Here is a 9834-nt window from a genome sequence, read left to right as displayed (position 1 = left end):
CCAGCTAAATCAACTCAGCAGTGACCTCCTGTAGGAATGTTGACGATCTGAAAGCAACAAACAGTATTCTGCATTTTGACAACACTTTACATACATTATCTCAGTAATCCATATAATTACCCTGTAAAGTAGGGCAGCATTATTATCTCCATGGAGCGGAGGCAAAGGCCACCAGTAAATGCACAGATGCAGGAACATTTAAACTAGAAACTTTGTGGCTCACACTTGGAATCATTACACTGCACTAACTCTCTATCAGCTTCATTCCCAGCTGGATACAGAATTGGATCTGCTCAAGTTAGAGCGAAAAGAGAAGAATTTCAGATGCAGATCTCTTTCCAAGAGCACAAGGGAGACTTGTTGGCTGAAAAAAGGACAGATGATCAAACAGTTCTTTGGAACTTATGAAACTCTGGAATAAATTGGAGCTAGAAGCTAGAATGTCTAGGTTTTGTTTCAATCTCTAGGTCAGGATTTTTAAACTGAATTCCCTGAAAGGGTCCTCAAAGGAAAGATCAAAGAAAAGCTTGCAGGTGGGCAAGCTATCCTGCAATATAGCTGGCCACTCCCCATCTTCTGCTGTAGGATACAGCAGAGTGTGCTCCAGAGTACATTCCCAATTCATGAGGAGAAACTGAGTGGCCCAACAAGTCTGAACAGTGCCCTGCATAGGACATCTCTCAAAATCCTCTGCAAGGGGCAAGAATTCTATGGCTTTGTGGGAGAGCTCATCTGCACAGCTCTGGCTGTGTGGGAGAGCACCAGTTTTGTGTGCAGAAGGCCTCAGATTTGATCCCTGGCAAAGGAAAAACCTTTGTCTGAAACCCTGTAGAGCTACTGCTGATCAGTTCCAAGTCAAGTGGGCTAATCGTCTAATTCGGTACTGTATAAACAACCTCATATATATAAGAGATGTTTAAAGAAAAGCCTATATTGAAACTGTTCCCCAATGGTGGGGTGCCACTGCTCTGGGGTAGTCCAGTAGCAAAGAGTAGTCTAGAAGCAAAGGCAGGAAATTTTGAATCTTATGTAATCATGAAAGCTTTCGTACACATAGATTCCACAAATCTACTCCCCCTCCTGTAATTTAGACCCAGTGATTTTTTGGTTGGCAACCTTCAGTCTCAAAAGACTGTGGTATAAGCCTACAGCACCCGGTATTCCCAAGCGGTCTCCCATCCAATTACTAACCAGGCCTGACCCTGCTTAGCTTCCAAGATCAGATGAGATTGGGCATGTGCAGGGTAACAGTGAACATATGGATAAATTCATCCATTTCACACTGCCTCAGTTTCCTTCTGCTTTAGTACGGAGATATGATGATTACCCATTAATGCTCATATGGATCACCGTTAACATCTTTCAATGGAAGAGGTCAAAGGATTATCATTATACTGGAATTCTCCCTCCTCGGTCTCTCTGAAGTCATAATCCTATGTGACATCCCAGAGGGTTATGGCAGGAAATGGTTATGATGGGACATGGGATTATGTCTGGTGAAACCCACAAAGAAAGCTGACATTGGGAGGAGATGGCTTGTCAGTGGAAATCTTCTTAAGTGATGGAAAAGAACCACTGAGAAGGGGAACTGTAGAAAGTGGTTGCCGTAAATGTGGGATCCATGCTATTTCAATATGCAATATTTCAGAATAGTGTGATGAGACTCCCAGTGCAGCACTTTGAGTAAATCACACCACTGTAGCCCTGAGGTGCAAAGTCAGTATCCCTCCATTCATTCTATTATGGCAAAGTTCACGCAGAAGACACACATGCCACAGATTTGATCAAGTGTTCACCTCTAGGCTAGCAGTCATCACTTCCGTTGCCACATATTAGTCTGACAGTCCTAGTCTTGTACCCCAGTTAGTACTTCTACCTTGATTCCAGATGTGTGGAAGAGATGAGATCACTTCAGAAAGAAGGTTTGATGCTAGCCAAATATTTTTAAAAATAAGGAATAATGGAATTTGCAGTTAGGCTTATGACTGGGATGTGTCTGTGTGGATAATTTCCCTTCCTTTCCTGCACAGCCCCATTGAGTCTAATTCCAGGCTCTCTCTTTTTAATCCAGGCCCCCCGCCCTGGTATCAGTAAGCGAGACAGCTGTCTCTTCCCCTGCTAATACAGTCAAATCCCTTCCCAAACTCCCTGGCTGCTGGCAAAGCCAAGCTTGCAACACTGGTCACAGCAAATATTAATTATGTCGAGCTGGGTAAACAGTTGGCCTTTTATTGTAATTAAGCAGGATGATTTAATTGGAAAAAAGGTGAAGGGAGGGGAGAGAAGAAAATTCCAAAATGCTAGGGTGACCCAAGGTCTCCTGAGAGCCTTGTCAGTAGTGTTGGGGAGTAAGGGGGATAGATCTCAATAGTTTAAATCAACACAGCCCTGTAAAGACAGTCTGTTCGCAGAAGCTGGTATGATGGCCCACTGACCCAAGAGAAAATGTTATCTGTTGCCTTCCTGAGCTAAAGAGGACTATATGCCATTCTAATATTAATAATATTAATCCATGCTATTCCTCTCCCTCTATTCAATCTATAAGTATTTATTTTTATATTTCATTATCCATACACTTAGAAATCATCCATCCATCCATCCATCCATCCATATGTTCTTATTCTGGAATGAGCCATGAGGCAGCCTAGAGTCTCTCTCTCTCCCCTTTCCCTCTCCCCCTGTAACATGATCCCTTTTGGACTCCAAATGTTCAGAAAACAATTTTTGCCATTAGCAGCTTGTTGGATTTGATGAAAACTGGAAATCATGATGTTCCAGAGCCAAACTACACATTATGTGAAGCGTCTCATTGGCCATTGTGTGCTTGGGCTTTTTTTGATAGAAGCTGGGGGGAGGGACCTTGCTTGGAACCATGACATGGGCAGGGAACCTTTAACCCCTTCCCATTCATGTAATCTCAATCCAGATCCCCCCATGACTGCTATTTGGTCTGGGAGGGAAACTGCCTTTAGCACCAATGACAGCTTCCTTCCCAACACTAATAGCAACTACAGGGGACTAACATTGGGTCACCCAGATCAGAACCACAGCCAGGGAAAAGGGTGAAAGTTTCCCTGACGTTCCCCATGATCCCAACCAGGACAAGGCCCCTGTGGCTACTATTTAGGACAGCCATTTTCAACACTGTGCCGTGGCCGTGGTGTGCCACTAGTATGCCACAGGAATTTGAGGGAAGGTCATTTATTAGTAGAGCCAATAGGGATGTGAGGCCCCCACTGGCAGCATGGTGTGCCTTGTTAATGGTAAAAAACCTGATGGTGTGCCTTACAATTTTAATGCCTTGTCAGTGTGCCATGAGATGAAAAAGATTGAAAATCGCTGATTTAGGAGGAAAAACCCATCCATGCAAAGTTCAGTGATGTACTCAAGGTTACATATGTGTAGTTTGGATCCCAGTTCCATAGGGATGCTCTTGCCCTTTCTAACCTGTTCTTGAGTTTACCGTATTGTGTAATCACTACAACCTAAAGAGTCATGCCTATGGATTCCGACCATCATCACGAAGGTGATGAACACGTGAAACTGACTCCACCCCTCTAATCCATCTTGCCCACTATCTGACTGGCAGCATCTCTTCAAAGTCTTGGACAAAGACTTGTCTCAGCCCTACTAGAAGAAATCCTTTTAAACCAGAGTCTGAACCTAGACCATCAGCATGAAGGCAGCATGCAAACCATATTCTCTGCCCAGAGCCATGACCATTCCCTGATTGGTTAATGTCTAATGTCACAGGAACAAGGCAGGGAGGAGATAGGAGTGGATTGGAGCAACAAACCTTGTCTAATCGTCTCCATCTTTGGTTCATGTGCCATGTGGACTTTCTTTTCTAACTCTAGCCTCTTTTCCAGAAGTGCCAGAAGGAGGCAGATATTGGCTGCAGCTGCTCTGCTGTTATCCTATCCCCCTTTCTGGTTTTGATCCACCTACTCAGGTCCACTCAGACTTGCACCAGCAAAATTGCTAGTGCAGGTCCAAGTAGACCAGCTAAAGAAGGGGAGGCTTACCCCTGGGTAACAGAACAAATGATCCCTTGCCTGGAGGATACCTGTGGGACTATCCCCACACAAGATGCAGCACATGCTCCAGTAGCGTGACTGCATTAGTGGGTAAGGGGATTTGGATAGAATTGGGCTGTAAGTGTCTTCAAATACTTGTATGAGGGTGAAATTAGACAATGTGTTCATAGGACCTATTTTCAAAAAAAGCTTGAAAGGGTATGTGGGGGGAAAGGGTTTGGATCAGATCAGAGGAGGAGGGATGCATAACCCTTTCTGAGCACCATTTTAAAAAATCTACGTTCCTTTTCTGAAACTGCTATCTGACATATGTGGTAGGGATGTGCAGCAGGTAAATGTATAGTACCTGTTTCTTTTTCCCTGCGGGGTAAATAGAAACTGGCAAGAGAATTTTGAGAAAAGCTTTGAGGGAGGGTTAAATAGCCCTTCCCCGTGGTTCCACTCCCCCAATCCAATTCAAGTCACCTTAAGCCCCTCTAATTTCTTTCTTTCTTTCTTTCTTAAATACACCTTCAAGAGATCTGATCACAGATTTCTCACATCACTTCTGATAACTAAAAAAAAAAGAGATTTGGGTATTACCTACATATGCTGAGAGCTATCCTCAAGGGTTTCTGCAATCACCTGGAGCCATAAAGCCTCCAATCATTCTTGGGAGCAAGCCCTTTAGAAAAGCAGTGTGTTTTTGCTCATAAGTAAAATGGATAGGATCAGGATGTACGTGTTATCCAAAATAATGTGTAAAGAACAATGTTTGGACAAAACATGAGATATAGATGGATGGTTGTATAATTATAAATATTTTAATGCCAGCAGATTCTAACCCTGGAACCGATCCCATGCAGCTTCTGTTTTAAGTGATGAGTTAATGCAATTGCTTTTTTGGTTTCTGCTCACATGACATCCCAAACAGCTGGCATTTGTGCCAAGTAATTCACAAATTGGGAGAAAAGGAGACCAGCTGAGCTGGGCCACAGAATCTCCACAGACCCCACTATAAAATAAACCCACCCAATATTCTAGGAAGCAGCCTGCAAAGGTTCCTAGATTCTTTGTAGGAGAATCTTTGTAGGAGATTCTTTCTAGGAGCCTTCAAAGGCTCCTAGACTCCACAATTCTCCATGGCCCCAGAAAAGACTCCCCCCCTTCCCTCCCCCGCTGATAGCAGCTCTGTCTTTCCTTGTTGTTGAAATGTTGACCTGGAACCATTTGCCATCATTCAAACTGTCTACCACTCTTCCTTAACGCAATCTACTTGGCTTCCCTTCCCTTTACTTGTACCCAGCAAAAACTCCTTGAATTTCCCAACCATGAAAGCTTTCCTGGCCTTGCCCTCATTTCTGATTATATTGCTGTGTGTGGCCTTCGCTTTTCTGACTGATCACCCTCTGCTCCCCAAAGACTTGGAAATGCCTCAATCATGTCATTTGCTGTCCTTTTTGCCTGGAACTCCATCCCAGCTGTGTGGTGCCACCTCTCTCTCTCTCCTGTCAAATTCCTCCTTAAATTCCACCATTTCTACGAAGCCTAATCCTTCACCCAGGTTTCAGAAACTTCAGCTGCACATATTCATGTTCTGCTACTCTTTTCTCTCTTGATTTTCTCTTCCACTGTTGAAATGAAGGTTATGATCTCCTTGGGGGGGGCAGGGACCTGTCTTTTTAGCTTCTGTTAGTAGTGCCATGAATGGCGATGGTGCCCTATAATTTCATGATAGAATCACTGAATTGGAAGAGGCCATAAAGGCCATCTACCTACCTACCATAAAGGCCTTCAGCCCCTGCTTGAAGTGGGAACATTCTCTCTGCAAATGTCTAATGAATTGGAGATTCATATCCTGCAGTAAGCTCAAGCTGGGGTGTTCAACTTTTTATTAGCCCCTGCTCCTGTGTCTGCAATAACAGCTGGCTCTGTAGATATTAGCAGTGATGGTGCTTATCAGTAGACCATGAAGTTAAGGTTGCAATCTGATACACATTTACCTCGGAGTAAGTCCCACTGAACTCAGTGGGGTTTACTTCTGAGCAGATAGGTATAGAATTGTGCTGTAAATCTTAGTATCATCCAGGGTTCAGCTCCAAAATCTGCTTTCAACATCAGTGTTCGACCGGAGAACATATGAAGTAAGAATAGATTTTAAAAGACATTAGTGCCATCCACACTGGGGGCCAATTGCCCCTGCCCCGCCTCATGCAGCCAGACTCAGTTCAGCCTGAGCAGCGAACTTGTCCTTCCACCCTATGTCTAGTCTGAGATTGACTGGTTGTTCATTGGCGGGCAAGGTAGGAATTTTTTTCTGTCATCCAGATTGGCCTTGGTTGGCGGTTTTTTTGCCTACCCCAGACTGGTGAGGGCCACGATGGTCTTATATTGGTTAGGAGTTGTAATCTGGTCACTTGGAGTGATGGGTGTGGGGTAGGGTTGCGAGGATCCATCCTGGTGTCCATTCTGAGACAGCTGAGCCTTGACTGCTCCCATGATGCCTAACCGGCTCAACGAGGCTGGCTGGCTGGCAGGCCCCTTGACTAGATTGGCAAGGCTTAGCAAGGTTTGTCCTGCAGGCTGAGCAATCTGGCTGCCTTCACCCTTCGGGGCCAACAGTGAAAGGCTGAAGCAGTCCTGGAACTTAGTTTGACCTTGAGTCAGATGGTTTGCCCTAAGGAGATTCATACCTAAGGGGGTAGACAGCTAGGACCATTTCCCCCCATTAGTGCCCTGCACATTGGATTGGTGTTGTTATTTACTTCCCAAAAAACCTGCTGCAATTGTTGGAAAAGTGTTAATAAAGTTGCCCAGTTTAAACCCAAGCTGCAGTCTGGCATCTTTATTGGAGGGTGCAGGGTAATGACCCTGGGCAGGTGCAGAGTGCATTCTCTTCACGACAACCTAACTACAAAAAGTCCTCACACATGAGAGACTAGGACAGAGGGCTTCCAGGTCAGAAGGTGAGGTGCCCAAGCAGACTTGAGCTCTGGCACCTGTTTTTTTTCAAAAACTCTGCATTAAAAACTTCACCTGCTGATTTCTGCAGATCAAGTTGCTGTTAAAGACACGAGAGCAGGCCAAGCCATGTGTTTCTAGTCAGCTGGCAACCCTGCTGCAAACTGAATGTGGCCATTAGAACCAGTTAGCTTAGTGTTTATGTTCCTCCCACTCCAGTCTGTACCAACGGGGGTCTGTTACCTTTAATATTTTTTTCCTTTTTGTACAACAGGCTAAGGCCAGCATGTTGGTCTCCAACAGGCAATCTTCGTCATCTCACAGCAGAGAGTAAAATTCAAAGGCCACAGGCCAGTGAAAGCACTAAAGAATAGGTTCCAAAGCCATCAGCTGCATCCCTCTTTACTCAACTCTCCCTTGCCCAGGGCACCTCACGCAAGAGCACTCAGGAAAACAGAGAAAAGCACAAGAAAGAGAAACAGACCAAAATAGTCACCATGATGTCAGAAAACCAGGAGGGAACAAGGACAGAAGGAAGAGATCTCTGTTTATCTCCCACCCCAGAGCAGGTGTGTAGTCAGTGATGCCTCTTACCCTGCATATCCCAAGGATGTCTTCAAGGGAGGGCACCAGGATGAGGTCTCTTGTTATCTGGTGTGCTCCCTGGGGCATTTGGTGGGCCGCTGTGAGATACAGGAAGCTGGACTAGATGGGCCTATGGCCTGATCCAGTGGGGCTGTTCTTATGTTCTTATGTACCTTTCTCAAGCAGAATCAGCTAAGGCCCAGAAGGCAACAGAGACCTCTAAGGAAGGACTCAACACATTTTGCTACCTCCCTGAGGCTGCCCGGTTTGATTTGACAGGTGCGCCCCAGGATCCCTTGCAGAAATCGAAGGGGATCCATTGCAGAAGGCCTTGGAGTACAGCTCTCCAGTGACATCCTACTTTTTAGGTGCCTCAAAAATATTTGCAATCCAAGTCACTGCTTGGGTTGCTTGAAGACTGAAGAACTGGCTCCTAAGTCTCACTCAACTGTTTTATATCTACTTCCCTTTCAAGCCACATTGTTTCTCACTCTCTCTGGTCAGCCCCTGTATGACGTGACTATTGTGGCTCATATCTAGTGGAGCAAGGAACAGACTTGGAGTGCCTTTCACATGGAGGGCCCAATTCTATCTAATTTTCCAGTGGCAGTGCAGCTGTGCCAATGGGGCATGCACTGCATCTTGTGGTGGGGCAGCAGTCACAGAGGCCTCCTTAAGGTATGGGAACATTTGTTCCCTTATCATGGGGCTGCATTATGGCTGCACTGGGGCTGGAAAATTGGATAGGATTGGGCCCTGAGTCTGTTGCCACCTCCCTCTGGCCCACTGTAGATGGATCACAAGGTTGCGATTCAGCCCCCTCCCTCCTCATATTGCCCCTTCCTTGCACAAGACATGCAAGATACTCTGGGAATGCTCTCAGTGCATCTCACACTTCCTGATTTGTTGAAAGGGATTGTGCAAGAAAGGAGCAATGTGGTTGGATTGCTTCTTATGTGGTTTTTTGAGGGGGGGCAACATCACCATATGATCACCAACAGATCAGGACGCAGATCATCTTGGGTCATCCCTGGGGCTGTAGCTCAATATTAGGGCACATGTTTTGCATGCAGAACATTTCTAGTTCTGTCTCTGTGCTCCCCAGTTGAGAGAATCTCAAATAGCAAGACTGGGAAAGACCCTCGCCTGGCATCTGGGAGAGTCAGTGTGGCTGCCATTGGAGTAGAGCAGTGCGTTTCAACTAGTGGTAGAATCAGCCGCTGTGAGACACAGGACTAGATGGGCCTATGGCCTGATCCACTGGGGCTGTTCTTATGTTCAGCCTAACACTTTCCAGTGCCCAAGGTCACATGTTCCCCTTTCTTACCTGGTGATGGGACAGCCTCTCCTTCTCCCACTCCCTGGATTAGAAAAGGAAGAGGGAGGTGGAACAGAAGAGGAAGTGTGAAGGAGAGGAGAGTGGTGGACCACAGCGCTGGAAGCACTCACCTCCTTACTTCCTCTTCTCCTCCATTGTCCTCCTCCTTTTCTGATCCAGGGAATGGGAGGGAAAGAAAGAGCACTGGAGGCAAGTGGGCAGATGGGTACCTGCTGCCTGAGGGCACAATCCTAACCGACTTTCCAGCAGCGAGACAAGGGCACTGCCATGTCAATGCTCAAAGCGGTGTACAGCATAAGAATTTAAAAAATGCAATTAACAAACACATTTAAACGAAACCATTAAAACAATTTTAAAACATTTTTTGCTTTTCATTTGCATTATGTTTGACGATCCTTTTCTCTTTTATCCTCATCTTTCCTGTCCTATCCCTGTGGGACAGGCCCATATTTTCCCAATTTTAAGTGGAGGAACTGAAAGTGAGAAAAAATGACTTGCCCGTGGCCCCTCAGTGAATCCCTGACAAGGCAAGGAGTGCACCCGTAGACAGGGTGACCTGATGTCATCGCTGCAAAAGAGGACAAGGCACCCCAAAATGTAGGACATTCAAGAAAAATCTTGGACATAAAATTAAAACTAAAAACACTCATATGTGGATTTCATGTGATTTTTCAACACTATATTACTTATTATTAAATTCAAAACTATATTACATATAATTTATTATTTACAAGAAGACTATACACTGTCTGCAGGGGCCCGCTCATAGGAAAAAGGACATTTAAGTTCTTTTCCAGAACACAAGGCTTAAAAAGAGGACATGTCCTGGAAAAAGAAGACATTTAGTCACCCTGCCCGTATCTTCCAGAGCTGTCTGTTGGACTGCCCTGGCTCAGAGAGAGAGATCTCCAGTCCAGCTACACTTTGGAGGAA

General features: G+C 45.4%; 1 pseudogene; it reads right to left on the bottom strand.

Annotated features, from left to right (window-relative positions):
* Nucleotides 1–1142: 1142 nt before the first annotated feature.
* LOC136642615 (5S ribosomal RNA) lies at nucleotides 1143–1262 on the bottom strand (annotated as a pseudogene).
* Between the last annotated feature and the right edge of the window lie 8572 nt (nucleotides 1263–9834).

Source organism: Tiliqua scincoides, chromosome 2, assembly GCF_035046505.1.
Source record: "Tiliqua scincoides isolate rTilSci1 chromosome 2, rTilSci1.hap2, whole genome shotgun sequence".
NCBI classification, from domain to species: Eukaryota; Metazoa; Chordata; class Lepidosauria; order Squamata; family Scincidae; genus Tiliqua; species Tiliqua scincoides.
The sequence above is the reverse complement of the archived record's forward strand: the minus strand, read 5'-3'. Positions and strand labels throughout refer to the sequence as shown.